The 22,110-nt window shown below is 40.5% G+C and overlaps 1 protein-coding gene and 1 pseudogene across 2 annotated transcripts in view; both read right to left on the bottom strand.

Annotated features, from left to right (window-relative positions):
* The window catches only part of ZIC4 (Zic family member 4), a 35,302-nt gene extending 35,032 nt beyond the window's left edge, over positions 1-270 (bottom strand). For both annotated transcript variants that reach the window (XR_009736786.1, XM_061419197.1), the window contains exon 1: positions 186-270. The gene's annotated coding sequence lies outside the window, so the exon portion shown is untranslated. The remainder of the gene's footprint in view (positions 1-185) is intronic.
* Positions 271-1,146: 876 nt separating this feature from the next.
* LOC133252873 (large ribosomal subunit protein uL23-like) lies at positions 1,147-19,179 on the bottom strand (annotated as a pseudogene).
* Positions 19,180-22,110: the final 2,931 nt, after the last annotated feature.

The following is a 22,110-nucleotide window of genomic DNA, read 5'->3' as shown; positions in this document are numbered from 1 at the left end:
CGGCGAGGCGGGCTCTGGGGCCTCCCCGAGCCAGGCCGAGTTTAGTCTGAGGAAGCGACGGCGGGGGACGCGGGTCAGGGCCAAGGAATCGGGGACCCCAACCGGACAGGCGCTTTCTTCCCCTCCCCCTCCCTCCGCCCCAGTCCCAGCCCCTGCCCAAGTTGCCTGTCTCCGGTAGGACTGACCGTCTGCCCGGCCTTACTCTGCTGCCAACCTTGCCCGAAATCTAGACCCCAGATCCGGTAAGTCGCGTTCTCCTCTCACCCCGCCCTGCCACCTTTCTAGCGGACTCCGCGGGCGGCTGCGTGTGCGCGCGAGCCGCTGGAGGCGCGCGCCGAGAACTTGGGCCCCTGCGGCTGGTGTGTGTGAACACACTACCCGAAGTAGTCAGAGGTGTCGCGGGCTCCCCTGTGAGGAGGGAGCGGAGGGGGGTGGTCCAGCCTCGCTCCTCTGGATCCTCTTTGTCCCTGTGGACACCCCCTAAAGCTATCTTTTAAGAATAAGCTTTCTGCTGGTCTCTAAAGTGTGTGTGTGTGTTGGGGGAGGGAAGCAGGGGAGGAGAATTGCTCCTTCCCCTAAGCAGTTTCTAATTCCTGAGGTCCCCAACAAAGTTTACTCATGATCTCCATTCGAATGCTGTGAAGTTGTTATCATTACTATTTCAAGTGAAGATTTCTGAGAGTCACAGCTTCTCAGATATACGTGCCTCTGGAGGGCATTTCGACAATTACCTTGTCCACTAACTCCTCTCCCTTCCCACTGGAAAAAAAATAAACTTAATTTTTCAGTAGTTGCCTTAGGACACGTCGTTTACAAGTTCCTAATGTGAGGGAAGAAGGGAAGAAAGAAAAACAACCTTGCCATTTCTCGTTGGGACTCCGCGTGCTCTGTTACTGAAATGTGAAGGATGGATTTTGGGGGGGGGAGGGGAAGGCAGGGCGCTGGAAGAGTGCTTTTGAACCGAGCAGCCCTGTTGCACGGGGCTGACCTTTGGCTGACACGGCCACGGAGCGGGCTGTTAGTTAACGAGGATTTGATACATTAGACATTCGAGCTGGGCGTGTAAACCCACACTCTGAATCCAGATTTCGCTCAAATTAGTGTACGAGGAAATGATCTTTTTAAGTCCTGAGGCTTAACCAAGTGTCAGGAGGGCCGATTGCTTCCTGAAAAGGGCAGCGAAAGACACTATGTAAAAGGCACATTCACTGCTCCTTAAAAAACAAACAAAATCAACCCCCCAAATCATCTTTGAAAGATTTCCGAAATCCTCCAAGTCACTCCTTTTAAGTGATGCTTATAAATAAGGCTAATCATCTCGTTCTAGTGAATTCTGTTGTATTAATTCCTAACACGAGGCCAAGCTGTGAAGACAGTGTCACAGTTATGGATATATAATGTGTGTGTGCATGGAAATATATACACGTATATGATATATATGTAATACATTTATATAATTTTTTTTCTCATTAATCGCTGGAGATGTTAGAATGTGACAGTTCATTTCTGCCAGGCAGTGGGGCACATATGGAGGGGAAAGTCACAGATTTTAAAACCGTTTCAAAGTTGACGCGTCTCGATTTAATTTGGTTCGACTCGTGTCCAGACTTCGGAGCCCATCAAGGGAAGGCAGGCTGGACACGGGGATCCCGGGCCTGGCGCGGCGGCGGAACCTGCAGCTCGCCAGCCTCACGGATGAGACTGAAGTTGGGGACTTGGCTGTGACAGTGGAATAGGAAGCCAGTTGGAGGCTGCAGCGGCTCCCGCGGTATTTACTGACTTTGGAAAGGTGTGATTTTATTTAAGTTGACAACAGAGCTCCAACTTCAAAAAAAAAAAAAAAAAAAAAGAAGCACCCCTAGAAAATGTTTTTCTCCTCCTCCCAAAAGCAGAGCCTGCGAAATGGTCTGAATTGGAGAGAGGGGGGAGAAATTCTCTCCTGCGTAAGTTCCCAGCCATTCTTAGGGTGGAAAGGGGAGGAGGAATCTGTGTCCTGCAGCCCTGCAAAGGCCGATTTCCCTCAACTACTATCCTGGGGGAGGGTCGCAGCAGCCGTGGCAGTTTTCTACACCTGAGTGTTGGATTCTGCCTCAGGTTTTGCTGGGGCTGCACAGGGGCGGTTTCTGGGACCAGAGTTTATTAGGCAAAGCAATTTTTGGCCTCAAATCTTTGTTCTGGAAGTCTGCCTCCAATCCCCTCTTGTCCTCTGAGTGTGGATAAAAAGATGGAAAATTAACTATCATGAAAAGAAAGAGACAGTTTAAAAACAAGGATGCTAGGGGAGAGAAGTGATTCTCCCAGACCTATGATGAAGAAATTCAGACAGGACCCAGGAGAGGTACGGGATTCATTCCAGACAGAGCTCTGTAGACCCAGTCCCACGCACAGGCTGACAGGCTCGCGTGTCCCCCACCTTTAGGATCAGGGCAACTGAGCGGGCGGATCACTTTTCTGGATTCAGGCTCTGACCCCCTTTTGAAAAATCACACCTCTGCACAATCTTGAGAACCCCTAAGGTTTGGGAGGGTTACAAAAGCTGGCCTAATGGTGAACAGGAGAGTAGGGGAAGAAGGAAAGGTTGGGAGTGGAGAGAGCAGAGTTTGCTGCCAGTCCTCTTCAAGATCGAGTTCATTTTTCCCTGGTGGCGGGTCCCAGGTTTGGAGCATCAGCAACCGGTGCTTGGGGGAGAAACTCTCCGGATCACCAACTGCCAAGTTGTGTCAAGTTTGAGGTTGAAAAACGGTGGGTCTGTTTCATTTTAAGGTCCACTTCTGGAGTCAGTGGAAACCATCTAACGTTGACTTTTATAAAGAGTGGAAGGAAGGAAGCCCCCGCAGCTTGCAGACTAGTCTGGAGTTTCTTTGGCCCTCTTGTCTAGACCGCCCACCCACGTCCAGCCCCGGGAGTCTCCAGGAGCGCTGGAGCCTCTGCACGCGGTCCGGAGTCTGGGTGCCCGCTTGTGCTCGGAAGCCACGGACGCTGTGGTTCTGACTGCCGCAGGACTTTCTGGCGGGCGCCAGGGCTGCCCCTTTCGCCGCTTGGGGGTTTCCTCCGGCCCTCACCCGGGCTCCCTCCCCGCAGCCCCCCACAGCCCTAGGCCTGGCCACCCCAGGGGCTGCCCTGGACCTGACAAGGCAGAGCGGTCGCTGACGTCAGGGGCTCCCAGTGACCTGAACTCCAGCCCCGGCCAGGAGGCGCGCGGCGCGGGCATCATTAATTACCAGACAGTAAATGTTACACGGGAAGCTCAAGGTTTTTCAGGAGGCAGCTGATTTTGAGAGTTATATATGTGTGTGTATATATGTGTGTGTGTATATTATATATATATGTATATATGTGTGTATGTATATATATATAATGGTGTGGGGAGCGAGAAAAGAAGGGGGGGAATGGAATGAGAAACAGTGATTCGGTTTCTCAAAGCATAGATAGTAACTTCTCACCCTCCAGTGTCCAGGTCCGCCCCCTGTGTGCACCCTTCCGTAGGTGTGGGCTCCTCACTTTGTAGCTGGTTTGGCAGATTTTCGGTGGAAGTGCTAGTATTTGTTCCTACGGGACTCTCATTGACAACTTCCCTGTAGATTCAAGTTTGAGGAGTTTAATTATCTCCAGAACCCAAGGAGGTGAGATAGGGTGGACATTGCGTCCTAAAGATGGATCTAGGATGTTCGTTATCACCCTTTCTATTTGGTTAGATCTTTGGCCAGAGATCTGATATTATTATGGCTGTTGTTGAGTAAAAAGAGGGAAAACCCCACGTACATCGACAGGGTCAAGATAAATGAAAAATGAAATTCTGTATTAGCAACGAAACCTTTCACTGGTAATGTCAAAAGCAGCTTTCCTTTTTTCCTTTGTTTTAAAAGGAATTAGGCATGCAATATCTAGCTCAAAATAGAATTTTAAGCGGTAATAACTTCTTCAAAATCACACCAATTCTTGGTTCTAGCTCTAATACATTTTCAAAAATCCTTTCTCCGAGGATCACTGCCTAGTAAACATAAGCAGGGTCACTGTGAGGCATATTCTCTCTTGGGCCCTTCTCTGCAGAGGGAACAAAAATCGTGCAATATGATAAATTCCACAGGTGATAGTGAAGTGATTTTCTGGAAAAAAAAAAAAAAAAGAACAAAGTGAACTTAGAGTTAAACTAAAACCCCACCTAAATTAAATTTTTTATGTAAATGGAAACAATAATCCACAAATTCAAATGTCTTAAATATTATATTATTTGCCATAAACAATTTCCTCGAAACTGGCTAGTTGAATTAGCCATTTGGAAGATCCTGAATATAAAAATAAAACTCACATATATCACTGCATATCGTCAGTAAATAGCAGCTCTCAGAAATATAAAATTATCTTCATACATGTGAATACAGAATGCATCTGATACTACCCAGAGTCAGAACACAAGGCCTCTCTAGTTATATCTATAGAAGGCAGAAATATCCTGAAAAGTACTTTAAATAGCAGGTAATTTGTTAGTTTCACTGACTGAAAAAGAATGAACTAAACTTTAATTTTTCTTTTGAAACCTTTAGAACCCTGTAGGCAGCTTTTGATTCAGATCTATGATGATGACCATTTTATTCTGAAATCAGTAATTTATTTTGAACCAATAATTATATGATAAACATTTAACAAGTATATACTGATTTCTCAGAAGAGACCTAGTTCATAAAATATGAGGGAAAATGGAGCCCATGCTTAATACCAAGTAAATATATTTGTAGTATAGAAATTCTATGGAGAATTTTAAAAAGCTTAAAAGGTCATATTAATACCTGTATTGAATACAAAATTCCAGAAATACACACCAATAAAAATTTCCAGGAATTGTATTAGAAGTATTTGAAAAGAGATATCTGCATACAAAGAGGGAAAAAAAGAACCTCAGGGTAAATAAAAACAAAGGTCCAAGTTCCAACCTTTTTTTCTTTGATTATTATTATCTGTTTTCATGGCTTGTACCTAGATTTTTATTTAAAATTCCAAAAATGTGTGTTAACTGTAATAAATATTTGAAGTTGAGGACAACAGTTATTCGGCATCCAGCAACTTCAATGCTACTTTACTTACTACTACTTTTATATACTATAAATATTCCCAGAGAGTTCTGCTCTTTTTTGGTGCAACAGGTTGAAATTTATGGGTCTAAGATATTTTCCAGACTATATGTGTTACACTCTGGCTGAGAAAAACCTTAAGATATTCATTAGATTAAAAAAGTCAGCTAATATTGCTATAGTTCCTGAATCAATTATTTATAGATTTAAGGCAATAATTGAAGTGCCAAATTTCAAGGTCATTATGTATGTATGTGTATCTCCACATAAGTAATCTGTGCAATTTGGACAGTATCCTATGGGCCTTATGTGATTTTTGGTGTTGCCTCAGTCCTGATTTCACTTGCTGACCGGGCAAAGTCAGTTGATATCCTTGACTCTTAGTTTTTTCAGTGTAAAATTAGTGCCCTAGATAAGATGCTCACTGAATTTTTAGATAGTTCTTAAAGCAATGGTCTTGCTTACTCTTATAGATTGACATTTTAAAAACTTTTAAAGATAGAATTTTATTTGTGAAAAAATTAAATCAGGAAAATTTACTTAACTGATTGGATATAAATGTAATCAGCAATTCCTATTGTAAAATTCATCGTTAAGGTTTTTCTTTTGTGTATGTGTACTTGAGAGAGAGTCCTGTTTTAGAAATATGCATTCTATTAAACAAGGGGTGGGGGATACAGGAAATCTATCTTTCTCTTTTTCTTAGTTTGAAAAAGAAATAACATACATTCCTAATGTTTTGTTTATGTGAATTACAAGGACCTGGGGCAGAGAGTACTTAGGAGATGGAAGCATTATTAAATTCAGTAGTTTAAGGGCATGCATTTGGGAATTGTGAACTTCAAGTTCTGGTTGTATGCAAATGTATGTAAAATATGTTTGCTGTACATATTAATTCACTGAATTTACAAATCCCACTATGTAAAATAACAAAAATAATAAAACACAATTCTGCACACTCATTTCTGGATCAGTGTGAAGGGCTAAATATATTGAGTATATTATTCAATCTACAGGTTTTGCAGCTGTTGCTTGTTACTTACCTATAAGCTGACTACACTTGACTAGGCCAATTAATTAATTGATTGATTAATTAAACCAACAAACATTAAAGTCAAGTATGGTAGTTGTTATTGAGAGTGTGGCATTTCAAAAAAAAATTCCAAATGCTTTCTTTCCTCTAGGAATACAACGGGAGAGACACATAGAATTAAACAAAATTTAAGGTAAAATATGATATTTGTCAGAAGGGAGGCATGAACAAAATATGGTTGGGCAATGTTTGACTTTCTGATCACTTGCTGATTTACAAAATCAGAACAAAATACTGCATCACAAACTTTTCTTTCTCTCTCCTTCATACTCTCCTTTTCTCCATTCCCTCCCTTGCTCTCCTCCCTTTTCTCTTCCCCTTTCCCTGACTCTGGAACCTAAGGCAATATGACATTTGCAAAAGACCTTTCTCAGGGTGGTGGTAGTGGGTTTGTGGGCTTGTTGCTTGAGTCCTCACCAGGCCTTTGTCTTTGGGGGGCAGTTTTGTCTGAGTGCCCATCTATAGCCAGCTAGCCTGGGCTCCCATGGATGAGCTTAAGCTCTGTGAATGTGGGGCCTTAGAGCTGGGTCAGAGCTTTTCAGGTACCAGAGTGTCCGTTTTTCTGGTTGAAGTGGGTCAGGCCAAACAGAGACCAAATTCTGACAACTCCAGGCAAATACTTGAAAAGAGAACAGTGATTGCTTGCAAGGACGTTACACTTTGCAGAACTGTGCAGGATTTCTCTCTCCTCTGTTATTTATTTGATCTAAATACAGGTTCCTTGTCACTAATAAATAAGCCTTTTCTTATTTTTATGATGGTTCATTTGTTCATTTCTATTCAATTTAAAATTTATTTGCTGTAAAAGTTTAGCATACTAATTGTTTCATAAATTTTTGATCTGTTCTGTGATGTTAAGCTGTTGAGCTATGTTTTTCCTTTCCCCGAGGCTGACTTGATTTTCTGGCAGTATTTTCCTGGGAAATTTTGTGTCTTGCTTATAATATTTGATAGTCATCCCATGAAACCAAGGAATAATTAATTTTCTCCAAAATAGATTGCATTCAAGTGTTTTAGAAGCTCTAAGGAGGACTAACTTGTAACTAACCAAAGAAGTAGAAATAACTGGTCAGGTTATATATTATTCAGATTCTTCTTTTCTTCTTCTTTGTTGCTGTTCTATGGGTTGATTGGAAAGTGGCACAGCCCAGACCAGTCTGATTAGTACTTACTGGCTGTTTGGGTGAGTAGATTCAGGCAGGAGGGGTTGCAAAGTGTGTTTGAGAACTTTATCATTTTTGTGTAATTCCTATCCTCTTTATAAAATAAAGTTTTCATTCTGAACGATTTCTAACATATACAAGTAATAAATCTCCATTACCCTACATCAACATTTATCAACTCATAGCCAATTTAATTTTGTCTATATTTCCATCCACCATTCTCTCCCAGGATTATTTTGAAGCACATTCTAGGCATTACATTATTCAATATGTAAATATTTATTATTTAACTATATATAGTTAATGTTTGCTATAAAGCAGAGTAGCTTTTTCAAAGCAACTAGTGTGTTTTTCTGAAACACTGCCTGGTTTGAGCTTTTAGGTTGCTGTACTTGATTCTTTTAACAGTTTTACTTCTAATAACAGAGCCTTTATTAGCCACTGGAATCAAGGAGCTCTGTAGTTCTCAAGAGGAAAAGAATAATTCAGTTGATTATCTTCATAATCAATGAAGATGGAAGCTTCAAGTGGGAAATCTCACAATTCCCAGAGTCTAATAGTCACAGTGGAATCAGAATAATTTACTCAGAAGTTTCTGAGTTTGGAAAAATATGATGACTATAAATTCCCTTTATAAAAAATAAGATGAACACATAGTGATATGGAAAAACCATTGTGCTTAAAAAACTATCACCTATATGTCTTGAATTTCAACTTCATACTACCCAAGGCAACCCCCCACCAATTATTCATACAATAATAAATATGAATTCATGCACTGTGATTTATGTATAACGTTTTCTTATCTTATTAAATTGTATGAAGCCATATGTTATGGTTAATTTTTAAAAAGAGAGTACTGATCCTTTAGAGTTCTATGCCAAACTGTTTATGGATGAGGTAATACAATGTCTAGAATTTGCTTCAATAACCTTGGGGGAGGGGTGGTGAGTGAGTGAAAAAAGAATCAAGATTTTTATTGCTGGGTGATCGGAACTTGATGATATTCTCACTACTTCTATAAATATTTTTTTTCTTAATAGTAAAAAAAAAAAAAGCCAGGAAAAAATATCCCACTAAACTATCACTTTAAAAGTGTCAGCAGAGAAGTCAAAAGTTAGGATGAAAATGTTTGGAATTTAAAATTAAAAAGGTCGAGGTTTATTTCCTTCATCTTGGACTACCTATGTGTATACTTGAAAAAGCCAATGAACCTCTTTCAATTTGCATTTTCACACCTATAAAATACTCCCTCTGGTTTAAATAAATCCCAGTATTTTTCCATATACCCCTATATGTTAGATATAAATTCCTAATGTGACTGAAATAGGATCCGGCTGCTCGCCACTCAAAAGTCTATAAAGAAGCCAGGTTGATGGAAAGGAAATTTTGCTTTATTTTGGAAGTTGGCAACCTTGGACGGGGCGGTGGGGGGTGGGGTGGGCGGGGATGCCTATCCAAAGGCCAAATCTCCCTGGTGACTATCAGGGGGCAAGAGCTTTTATAGACAGAGTAAGGGGGCTACATGGCGAAATAGTATAGTCACCTCTGACAGTCATCTTGAAATTGGTCATGCTGTAGTCTGACCTGCATCATCTTGATTGTTTTTAGGTACAGTTAATCTTCAGTTCTAGGGTTGGTTTGTTTCCATTTCTTTGAGGTCAGTTCTCAGAACTGTGACAGCTTATGACATGGCTACAGTCTGGTCATCATGTAGTTAACTTCCCCACCTGGAGTTTTACTATCTGTAAGACAGCTTGCAGGGTATGAATCAGAATATTATCTATGACCCTTGAGAATGAACTGAAGGTCTTTGACTATGCTTAATGACTAAAGTATTATTTGGTCTCCTTTGACTGTTTTCCTTTGTTTCTGCATCTTCTCACTTCTCTGATTAAACTTACTCTTTGGCTAAAGTTTTTCCACAGACAAAAGGCAGGCTGAGTACATGGGTGGCAAGACCATAGAGTCCTGCTCTGTTTTGCTAACACCTTGCTAGTGAAAATGTTGCTTAATAATTTAAACTTGCAGTTACTTGAATGTTTGCTGTCTGGTTGTTCTGAGATCTCTGGAAAGACCTAGTTGTTACTTTCCGTTTGTGCTTGTTTTGTGCACTGATTACAATAGAACCGTTCTCAGTATGTGAGGAAAACAATGATAGCTGTAGATTTTAAAATGAGATTATTGGTAGAGCATAATGCTGGGGCATCCACTTCCCTGGTGGGGGATGGAGACTCTTGAAGTTCAGGGTTAACCCCTGCCTCATTGTTTCTTCCTTTATACCACATCTGCCCTTCAGACTTTCTGGGCCATTCCTGCTGGAGAGAGAATATAGCATCCTCAACTGTAATTCATTGTGGAACTTGGAGCTGAATCATGATTTTCAGACTTGGGTTTTCATAACATATCTCTATTTTTAGATTATGTTGCCCTTCCTAATTTTCTAGCCTTGTTTGGAATATTAGGGACGAGGACAAATAAGCCCTTCAAAGGGCAAGTTTACCCTCCTGACTGATCTTCCCATAGATTGGGATTCTACATGTGTTGGCTGTGCCAGGTTTTCCTGCCTTGAACTCAAATCTCCCCTAGGGTACAAAACAGCCCTAGACCTGAGATTGAGCCCTAGACCAACATTGGAAGCAGTCTAGCCCTTTCCTTTCCGGGGCTAGATCCTGTTCCAGTCATCTCCAGTAGCAGTGGTTATTCTGACCACACTCAAAAATGGTGACTTTTCTCATCACTGTGCTATGCCTGCTATGACAGACTTCTGGTACCAAACCATATTTGAACATGCTAAGCTTTGGATGCCATGCATTGAACTGACTAACCTTCCCTGGTCCAACCTTTATAGTCAAGTTAAACTCTCTCTGGGCCACCATTTCCCAGAGGGTTAGCATCAAAATCATTTGGAGGATGTTTGTAAAAATTCTCATTCCTTGCCTTTACTCCAGGTCTAATGAATCAGGATGTCTGGGTTAGGATGCTCATCAGGACTGTGAATTTTTTTAATTTTTTATTTCTTTGGCTGTGCCATGCGGCTTGTGAGATCTTAGTTCCTCCACTAGAGATTGAACCACACCCTTGGCAGTGAAATCATGAAGTCTTAACCACTGGACTGCCAGGGAATTCCCAGGAAAGCGCATTTTAATTAAATGAAGCTTAAAAATCACTAACTAAAGCCATAGACTTTGCCCTTGGATTTGAGTTTTTTTCTGAGCCCAGGTTTTCTTTTCTTTCTCTGATTTCCATTGCTATGATTTTAAATTTGCCAGATTCCTGCACTTGCTAGTATCTTGACTTTAGTAGAAATGTAGAAAAACATAAACAAAACTGGTTCTTGGCATGCAAAAGTGGTTGTCTCAAACATACTACTTGTGTTCCCACCAGTCCCCTTACTGCAATTCACTGTCTTCTTCTTGATCTAGTATTAGAGTAAGAATAAGTACACTATGTTAGTAATAATAATGCACATGAAAGTGCCTTTTATGAAGTTTAAAACACTATATAAGTGCAATGTATTATTTAACAAACAGTTAATGAACTCATAGTCATTTGGGGGCACCGTATAACTTGCCCCCTGAACATAGTACAAAGAAAATGAAGGACATATTTTCTGCCCAAGGGAAGTCTATAATGAGGATAACAGGCACACATAATGTTACATGAAAACGATTGGAAAGCAACATAGCTGATTCATACCCCAAATATTCTCTTTAGTGATGCAAATCTGAGTTCCCTGGATGATACTGGGTAACCTTGTGTTTATGTACCAACATTGTATCTGTTGATGTATCCGTGAATTTAAGTGGTCATCTTTCTCAAATGCCTGGTATTTATCATATCTATATTTTTCTGCTTTTGAAGTGGATGTGAGGTAGTTAGAATATAAGCTCCATGGGGGTGAACATTTTTCTCTGTTTTCTTTACTGATGTGTTCTCACTACACAGATTATGTCAGCTCCATAATGTTTGTTCAATAAATATTTGTTGTCTGATTATCATTATGGTTGACTAAATGAAGTTAATCAGAAAAGATTTCCAAAAGGTGATGCGTGTAAGGGAGATCTCACAGGTGCCCATAGATTGGTAGGAAATGGTTATAGGTGGAGGCTATGGGATTGTAAGGTAAATTGTCTTAGAGGGGTAAATGTCTTCACGATTGACAGCTTTAGTCTGCCTCCTATGGGCTAACCCAGTTACTGATGACTTGAGGTGGTTATAATTGTGATTTTCTGGCTCTGGGGAGGAAACTGTACCCCCCCTTTTAGACCTGAGACTGTTACGAAGTGGAACTTAATTTTGTTTGGGGAAGTAGGCATGGGAAGGTGCTTTTTGGAATTAGAAAATTTTCTTTCTTTAGGAATTCTGTCTGTCTGCCTATAGAAATATATTGAATGGTGAAATACGTGTAGCAAGTCTGACTGGTTGTGGTTTTATTGTAGCAACACCTTCTTTGCAATTTTAGTTTCCAGTCCATATGAGGAAAGAAAGGAAGATTTTCTCTTGGAAACTATAAGTGCAGCTAGTCAAAGTTGAACTAACTACTGACCATGTACTACTTGTACCCAACTGGGATTTTAAATCCATCTGAAATATAATTTGGCAATCTTTTGATGTATATCATATGTGATATTTTAATTGTTAAAAAATTACTTGTGCTTATAGCAATTTAGTTTGTTGTTTGAATCCCAATACTGAAGAACAGTAATAGTGTGTGTGTGGGCATATATTTTAAAACTGCAGTTTTCAACCTTTCATTCACTCACTTAACAAATATTTATTGACTGCCTCTTAAGAGTCAGGCCCTCTTCTAGTTTCTAGAGACAGGTGATGAACCAGTCAAAGTTCCTTGTGGAAATTACACACTTCAGTGAGTAGACAGGTGATGATAATAAACATGGAAAGAACACATATAAATAGGAACTTTGGATAGACTTAAGGGCTGTGTTAAACCAAAATAAGGTGACAGGTTAGAGAAGACACTGAGAGATAGAAAGTCTAGTGTCATCAGTGGCCTTTCTGAGGAGCCAGTGACTGAGACCCAAATGCTGTACAGGAATTAGCCATGAGAAGAATAAGGGGTGGGAGATTCTGGCTCAGGAAAGAAAGTATAAAGGCCCCGGGGCAGGAACGTCTTGGTGTGTTCATTATACCATCCATTTATCCTCTCCACAAGTATTTGCTCAGTGCCTATTTTGTGCCAGGTACAACATACTCTGAAGTACTAGGGAAATGGTGACGAGCAAAACAGACAAGTTGGGTTCCAGTTCTCACAGAACTATGTTCCAGTGGGAAAGACAAAGCAAAAGCTAACGAGAAAAGTATCGGATGATAGTGAATTAATACTCAGAAAGAATAACATGATAGAAACTTCTTTGGTGGAGCCAGAGAATGCCTTTCTGAGTAGGTGACCTGTATATTAAGAAGGTGCAATGTGAAGTACACATTTGTGTCACCTACTCCCTTTGGATATTTCAAATGACGGACTGGGCCCTAGTAATACAGGCTGAAGATAATGTGTGATTTACCAGTCAACCCAACACTTTTTCTTCCACTGTTGAATGCGTGTGGGAATGCAAGGAACTCCAGCTGTGTGAGTTTATAAAAAAGGGAAATAGTTTGTAAATTTATGTACTTTATTAGTAGTAGCAAATTACATACAACTCTTCTCACCAAGGGCTTGGGATATTTAGGCTCAAAACAGCTGTTTTAATGGATGGGAATGTATGGCAGAATTAAGGAGCTTTTGCTGAATAAATGTTAAATAATAGCTTTAATAGTGATCAAACTTAAAATTAAATAATGAGGGCATGCAAATTAATGTGAATATGAGCAATCCTGCAAAGGCAAGAATCAGACTTGGTTTTCGCCTTCTTATACTTTTTAAAATTAAAAGCAGTGGATTCAGCATTGAGAACCTTTTTGTGTATTTTATATATTTTTTCAAGTGTTGGAATATTGTCTTAGTTTGTACCATGGAAAATATAGTGGATATTTAAGTTAAGAGTCTAACATTGTAAGGAATCCAATTCTGTTTAAAGCAGCTCATGATAAACGGTTTTATTGTTAGAAAAGAGCATGAGTAAATGAAACAGAGCTTAGATATGTGGATGGCACTGAAAAGTGGAAGACCAGATGTCTCACTGTCTCTATATATCTGCACCATCTATTCTGTTCTTCCTTCTCATAAGCTTTCTTTCCTTAATTATGGTTTTTTTGTGTGTCTAAAAATTCACTTTACATATGGTGTTGGTTGATAATAGTCTCAGACTCTACATGGTCTATAGTTTCAGTCTTCACAGTTCTCTGACTGACTTAATCTCTCCACATCTCTATTCCAAATTCCTGGGAGAGATGATCTGATTTTTTTCCCCACCTTTAATTAGATATATACTCTAGTCCAGTCGGCTTCCCTAATGGTTTAGTGGTAAAGAATCTGCCTGCCGATGCAGGAGATGCAGGTTCTATCCTGAAGATCCCCTGGAGGAGGGCATGGCAACCCACTCCAGTGTTCTTGCCTGGAGAACCCTATGGACAGAGGAGCCTGGCAGGCTACAGTACATGGGGTTGTAAAAGAGTCAGATATGACTTATCGACTAAATAATAACAACTGATCCAGTCAGATGTAGCTGGAGTATGGGAACAGCAGATAGGGGCTACATAGTAGTACCTGTGATACATTAGGTAATTATTAAGAAATAATCAATCTCCCATTACATAAGAAGAATTAATGACTGTATCAGACTTAAAAGCTTAAAACAGTCCTTATAAAGTACCATATTTATAGACTTTCCAGCCACACCAATCCTGAGCCCATTTACCAACCCTCCTACCCCACCACTGCTCTCCCTAGAGCTAAACTAGGTTTGGAGATATGCACATATACTCATGGGCTTCTTATGGGGTACAGTGATGAAGAATCCACCTGCCAATGCAGAGGACTCAAGAGATGCGGATTTGATCCCTGGGTTAGGAAGGGATCAAATCCCTTCACTCCATTATTCCTGCCTGGAAAATTCCATGGACAGAGGAGCCTGGTGGACCACAGCCCATGGGGTCGCAAGGAGTCAGATGTGATTGAGCACACACATACACACAAGTTGTGCACTGGGGATTTAGCATTTAATGAAATGGATAAAAAAATAAAATGAATAAAAAAATTCTTGCCTGCATGGAGTTTACCTTCTAGGATATGCAGAGATAAAACTAAATAAGTGTTATATTTGATAAGATCATAATTGCTGTCCCCAAAAAATAAATCCTGAGGATAAGTAGGGAACAATTACAGTGGTCAGAGAAGAACTCCAACTGAGGTGAGCTTTGAGCCAAGACTAGTAAGAGGTCATCTAGAGAAAGGACATTCTAAGCAGAGGGAACATCAAGTGACATGCATGTTCAAAAAACACGAAGAGGTTCTGTGAGTCTGAAGCAGACTGAATGAGGAGAGAGTGGGAGCGGTCAGGGTGACTGAGAAATACTGGGAGCTGGGGGAAGGAGGTGGGTGACTGATCATTCAGGTTATCACCAACAAGTTAGAGGCCTTTGGCTTTTATTCTCTGTGAAGTAGAAGACACTATAAGGTTTTGGGCAGAGTAACCTGATCTGACATAAAAAAAAATTATTTGGCTGTGCCAGGTCTTAGTGTGGCATGCTGGACATTTTTGCTGCAGCATGAGCTCTTAGTTGCAGCAGGTGGGATCTAGTTCCCTGACCAGGCCGGGCACCCTGCATTGGGAGCACAGAGTCTTAGCCACTGGACCACCAGGGGAATCCCTGATCTGAAACATTTTATGTGGATCATTATGATTTCTGTGTTGAGACCAGACTGAAGGAGACTGGCAGTGGTTGGATGTTAGGAAGCTGTTGCTATGATCCAGGCAAGAGCTCACAGTGACTTTGACAAAGAAGTATGTAGCAGGTAAGTGGTGAGTAGTCAAGATTGTGGATTGGTTCTGAAGATAGAGCCAACAGAGGTTTCTTATAGATTAGATGTCCACGTGAGAGAGAGAGAAGTCAGAGTTGACAACAAGTTCTTGAACTTGAATAACAGGAATGGAGTTTTCATTAGCTGAGATACAGAAGACTGTGGAAGGAGAAGGTTTTTAGTATGTATGTGTGTGTGTGTGTGTGGGGGGGGGAAGTCAGGAATGTGGTTTTGGGAATGTTAAAGATGCCATGGTAAAGAATGCGGGAAATTGGGGTTCAATCCATGGGTCAGGAAGATCCCCTGGAGAAGGGAATGGCTACCCATGCCAGTATTCTTGCCTTGAAGATTCACAGAGGAGCCTGGCAGGCTGCAGTCCATGGAGTCGCAGAGTCAGACATGACTGAGAACCTAACACTTTCACTTTAGACATTTGGGTGGAGTGGTTGAGCAGGCAGTTGAATTTGAGTGATCAGCATAGTGACAGTATTTACAGCCTTGAGACTGAGTGAGACCACAGAGAAATGAATATAAAGGTACAAAAGAAGAGTTTTAAAGCCCATCTTTGGCACCCCAATATTTAGAAGTCTTCCTGTGGGCTTTCCAGGTGGTGCTAGCGGTAGAGAACCTGCCTGCCAATGCAGGAGACAAAAGAGATGCGGGTTCGATCCCTGGGTTGGGAATATTCCCTGGAGGAGGGCATGGCAACCCACTCCAGTATTCTTGCCTGGAGAATCTCATGGACAGAGGAGTGTAGCAGGCTACAGTCCATAGTGTTGCAGAGTCGGACATGACTGAAGCGACTTAGCACACATGCAAATCCCATCTTTGGCACCCCAATATTTAGGAGTCTTAGAGATATGCAAGAGTTAGCAAAGGAGGCTAAGAAACAATGAGAAAGGACACCCAAGAGAGGGTGGTGTCCAGGAAGCCAGGTGAAGGGAAGAAAGTCTTTCAAGAAGGAAGGAATGATGGGCTGTGTAAAATATTGATTATAGGCCATCAGATAAATGAAGTGATTGTTTGTCTGATTCAGTGAAGTAGAGGCTATTTGATGTAAACTGTTGCGATTGTGGTGGTAGAGATAAACATATCTTTGCAGTGGGTTTGAAGGAGACAAAGGAAGAAAAGAACTGGAGACGATGAGTATATAAGATGAATAAAATGGTATTGTTTTCTGCAGATTTTTCTCAGAGCAATATGTGCTAGGGAGTCATACTATTCTTTTTAGATATATATTTATTTATGTATTTATTTATTTGGTTGCCTTGGGTCCTAGTAGTAGCACGTGGGGTCTTTGCTGTATTGCTGTTTTGGTGCATAGACCCTAGTTTCGGGACCGGGGCTTAGTTTCTTCACCGCATGTGGGCTTTTAGTTCACCAACCAGAGACTGAACCTGCATCCCCTGCATTACAAGGTGGATTCTTAATTGCTGGACCATGAGGGAAATCCCCATGCTATTCTTTATAGCTTATCTTACTTCTCTTAATCATTCCATAGTTTTCAGTTAGATAAATGACCACAAAGTGTTTAAGATGGTTCTCTAAACAGATGGTTTTCCGTTTTAGTAGTAAGAATGTCAGTTATCCCTACCCTCAAACACTAATACAAATGAAATGAAATGTTAAGTGGAAATCCAAAAATCATAGGAAAGGCCAAAGCATTTTGAATAGTCTATATGGAGACACCAGTGGACCGCAGCCTGGCTACAGTGGAAATTTCATAAGGAAACCAGTAGAAAAGAAAGAGTCCTAAACTCATCTTTGACAACTCTCCTTGGACTAGGACCAACACTACACAAGCAAACACAGTTCTCTGAATCCTGAGAGACCCCTTTCAGGCCACAGAGTCTTCTGCCATAATATAATGTTTTCAGAACATGTAAGTTCTCATAATTTGGTTACGAAACCAACTATATAGTTCTCCATTTCCTTTCTTCTAAGTACCAGTGTTGTTTGGGTACCAATCTCCAGGACGAACATCCTTGCCTTCTGATGCTATTCTCTCTACTGTCAAAATAATTCATCCTATTTTGGAATGCTTTCTAGCTAGAAACCTCTTTTAGTTCCAAACTCTTATGAAGACAGAAGCTGTCTCTCCCCAACCTCCCACACTGCACACCTGTTTATGAAACTTGTAATTAATGAAGATCTGCTAACAATCACACACTCAATGATGTTTCAGGCTTGTGGAAAGAAGCAGGGTGGATAACAGTCATTGGGGTGGACCTTCAGTTGTTCATTTTGCCAGTGGGCTGTAGATTGGCTATTGTATTTTTTAGTAAGGGAATTTCTGGAAGCTTTACTTACACCATTCAGGCTATGTGACTTGGGAAATATGAAATGATCTGAACTGTAGAAAAATTAAAGAGGAATTTTCTGAATATAATTAGTTGGTTGTTGTTATTGTTAGGTCTATTTAAAGAGTAGTAATAGTACATCCCCTACAAATCTTCAGATAATTTCCCATTTAGTATCTGGGTTGGTTGATGTCTATTTTTGATGGTTTATAAAATGACAACTTCTGCAGCCAACCTCACTTTTCATTGTTCTGAGGATGAGAGCTTGGTCTAGTATGAAGGTTGAAAAGTCAGGTATCTGTAGGAGCCCAAGAAGAAACCAAGCAAAGCAGCCTGGTATTAGAAATCACTGGAAGGAGATGAGGACTGGGGTGGAGCAGGGAGAGAAAGCTCTGCTCGTCAGTTGCCATGTGAGAATGTCTGCCTGCTCTCAATACTCAAGTGTTTGAAGAGAAGCTAGGAATCTGGATTTTAACATGACATCGTTCAGCTTGGAAATGTTGGCAACAAACTCAGTACTTTAAGAAAAGTGCTCTGTAACCCAATACATTGCAGGCCAATGCAAACACATCTGCAAGCTGGATCCGATGCCAGGCCATCAGTTTGTGACTTCTGGTCCAGATGGATCAGTGGTGATGGCAATGATTTGAGACTGGTTCTTTCAGACTTAAAAACAACTGGTTGCTAATGATCTAAATGTTCTCAACTACAGGTTGTTCTCTATATTTCCTGTTTTTGCAACAAATCTTAAATCTCAGTAGCCTGATATTTGAAACCTGCTGGTTAAAAGCAGAATGACCATACATCCAGGACTTCCTAGCTTAGCACTGGCTTAGGCATGTACCAGTTATTATGTATTAATATTGTCTCCTTTCATTCCTGACATGTTCCAGTTTGGACAGTAAATTATATAGACACTTTAATTAAGAGTCTCTTTTATGCCTACTCTCCACCCCTTTTTAACTTACTTTTATTATTTATTTATTTATAATAGTGAAGACTTATGTTTAGAATTAGCCAGCTGGACTCAGTTTTAATGATCCCAATTTTGCTGGCAACATCTAAAGCATCATAGTCAGGAGCCAGTTGAACATATGCCTTCTTCTCTCCATCAGGCCTGAGCAGAGTGTTGACTCTAGCCTGTCCATGTCAGAGAACTTCCTCAAAGCCTGTTTAATTTGGTGCTTGTTGGCCTTGGCATTCACAATGAGCAGCAGTGTGCTGCTGTCTTCAATTTTCTTCCTGGCTGACTTCATGGTGAGGGGGAACTTTATGAAGGCGTAGTGGTCAAGTTTGCTTCTCCTAGGGGGCGCTCTTCCAAGGATATTTGGGCTGCCTCCTAAGCTGCAGTGTTTTGGACCTTCAGAAAGTGGATGACCTTTGGATTTTTTTTCCTTTCCTTTTTTCTTTCTTTCCTTTTTTTTTTTTTTGTGGCTGTAAATGCCTTTCAACACTGCTTTATTGGCCATCAAAGTCTTTGCTTTGGCTATGATATAGGGAGGGCCTGGGGCTTACTTCTTTGCATTTGGTACCATCTTCATGAAAACAGGTCACTTATTTTTTAAATTTCTTTTTTAAAAAGCTATCATGGGTCATTTGAAATATTTAAGAAACTGATAAACATCTTAAACCTTTATGTAGCCATCATCCAGTTTCAGCAATTATCAGCTAACATCCATACATGTTTTTTCTATATCCTTAGCCACTCCCTGAAGAAGGCAATGGCAACCCACTCCAGTACTCTTGCCTGGAAAATCCCATGGATGGAGGAGCCTGGTGGGCTTCAGTCCATGGGGTCGATAAGAGTCGGACATGACTGAGCGACTTCATTCTCACTTTTCACTTGCCTGCACTGGAGAAGGAAATGGCAATCCACTCCAGTGCTCTTGCCTGGAGAACCCCAGGGACGGGGGAGCCTTGTGGGCTGACGTCTATAGGGTCACACAGAGTCGGACACAACTGAAGTGACTTAGCAGCAGCAGCAGCCACTCCTTACCCCATGTAGTCTTTCAAAGGAAATCTCAGATTCCATATTATTTTATCCACAATTTTATGTCTTTTGAGTCAATATTAAATAAGTACCAACTCACCACTGAACACTTACATTTTAACCCATTATGTTTCAATTGTTTTTATTTTCCCTAGTACCTTGAGTTCTTTGTAGCCTCTGTCTTTCCCCTCTGTCTGCCAAAGTCTGTCATTCTGTTCCTGAATCCTAGTGTTAAGAGTTGAATACTTCTTACTGCTGAGGGAGATATCCATTATTTGTGTCTAAAAACAAAGTATCATTAAATTTGTTATTAAATGTAAAAGATAATATTTTAAATTTTGTTTTTTTAATGCAATTAGTCCATTAATTGCATCCATCTTTTCAAATGTTGATTTGCCCATTAGTTTGCCCCTTGAATGATTTTTGGTGGATTTATGTCATTGCCTTGCCCTGCCAGATTGCAGTTCTCTGAAGACCTCTGTTGTCTATTGTGGACTAATCCTAGGGTCTAATTTCAAGGTTCATTTGATGTTTTGGTGGGAAATGTGTGACTATGTCCTTTGAAAAACTTTGTGAGTTGCTAATGATCGGAGAAGGCAATGGCAACCCACTCCAGGAAAATCCCATGGACAGAGGAGCCTGGTAGGCTGCAGTCCATGGGGTCGCTAAGAGTTGGACATGACTGAGCGACTTCACTTTCACTTTTCACTTTCATGCATTGGAGAAGGAAATGGCAACCCACTCCAGTGTTCTTGCCTGGAGAATCCCAGGGACGGGGGAGCCTGATGGGCTGCCATCTATGGGGTCGCACAGAGTCGGACATGACTGAAGTAACTTAGCAGCAGCAGCAATGATCAGAGAGAAGAGGCATGACTGTTAAACTTTGATAAATTTATTAAGGACTCAAGATACTTTATGTGTTAGAATGTTCTTCATAGTTTAAATTTGTTAGATTAATACATATGAATGCACAGCATATAATATATATATATATGTGTATACACACACACACACACACACACACACACACAATTTGGGGGCTTCCCAGGTGGCACTAGTGGTAAAAAACCCACTTGCCCACACAGGAGATGTAAGAGATATGGGTTCAATACCTGGGTCAGGAGGATCCCCTGGAGTAGGGCATGGTAACCCACTCCAGTATTCTTGCCTGGAGAATCTCATGGACAGAGGAGCCAGGTAGGCTACAGTCCATAGGGTCGCAAAGAGTTGGGCATGACTGAAGCAACTTAGCAGGTAGGCATATACAATTTGATTATAGAAGTAATTGATTCCTCAAATAAGTTAGTTTTATTAGTTTGCATTCTATCTGGGAAACTTGAATAGAATACAAAGTATTACATTTTTATGCTTTTCTTTTTTAAATTTTTTTCATTTCTTTGATTTTTTTTTCAATAACTTACATTCAGATTTTCTTTTTGAGTGTTACATTGTTTTATTCTTTTCTTCATATGTTGGTAATCCCTGTCTGCATTCTTTCCCATTTTTTAATCTTCACATAGATCCAACTTCAATATTTTCAAAGTGCACATATTATGCATGATTTAAAAATGAGAGCTGTGCTGTGCTTAGTTGCTCAGTTGTGTCTGACTCTCATGGACTGTAGCCTGCCAGGGTCCTCTGTCCATGGGATTCTCCTGGGAAGAATACTGGAGTGGGTTGTCATGCTCTCCTCCAGGGGATCTTCCTGACCCAGGGATTGAACCCAGGTCTTCCACATTGCAGGCAGATTCTTTACTGTCTGAGTCACTCAGACTTTATTTATTTCAAACTCAACCAAATGATTAAATGTATTTTTATTTTTAATTTTTTGGCTGCACCATGCAGCACGGGGATCTTAGTTTCTAACCAGGGATCAAACCTGCGCCCCTGCAGTGGAAGCATGGCATCCTAACCACTGGATCACCAGAAAATTCCATAAATGTATTTTTAAGGAGCATATACCTTCATGTGTGTGCTCAGTTGCTCAGTCATGTCCGACTCTTTGTGAATCCATGGACTATAGCCCACCAGGCTCCTCTGTCCCTGGAATTTTCTAGGCAAGAATACTGGAGTGGGTAGCCATTCTCTTCTGCAGGAAGCTGACCCAGGATTGAACCCGTGTCTCTCGTGTTTCCTGCGTTGGCAGGAGGATTCTTTACTACTGAGCCACCTGGGAAGCCCATATACCTTTCATACTACATTGAAAGTGCCTGAAGACCAGAATCTCAATCTTTTATATGTGTATCAGTAAATCAACATAAAGTTGGAATATGGTAGACTCTGTTGACTTAAAATGTAGATAGGAAAAATCATATTTTGTTTCATATACTAGCTGATCATAATATAAATAAAGACATATGTAAGTGTTATGGTCTTATGCACTATAAATATTTAGAATATTAGCAAAATTAATGGAATTTTAATAAAGCGTAAAAAAGGTTTAGCCAGAGCTCCACTATTCAATAAATCAAACTTCTTTCATTAATCTATTTTCTTTCCAAATTGCTACTTATTTATAAGGGCAAATAGCTTTTTTAAAAGAAATATTTTTTAAAGTTGAAGATAATTGAT

The sequence above is a fragment of the Bos javanicus genome, chromosome 1, assembly GCF_032452875.1.
Source record: "Bos javanicus breed banteng chromosome 1, ARS-OSU_banteng_1.0, whole genome shotgun sequence".
Lineage (NCBI taxonomy): Eukaryota > Metazoa > Chordata > Mammalia > Artiodactyla > Bovidae > Bos > Bos javanicus.
The sequence above is the reverse complement of the archived record's forward strand: the minus strand, read 5'-3'. Positions and strand labels throughout refer to the sequence as shown.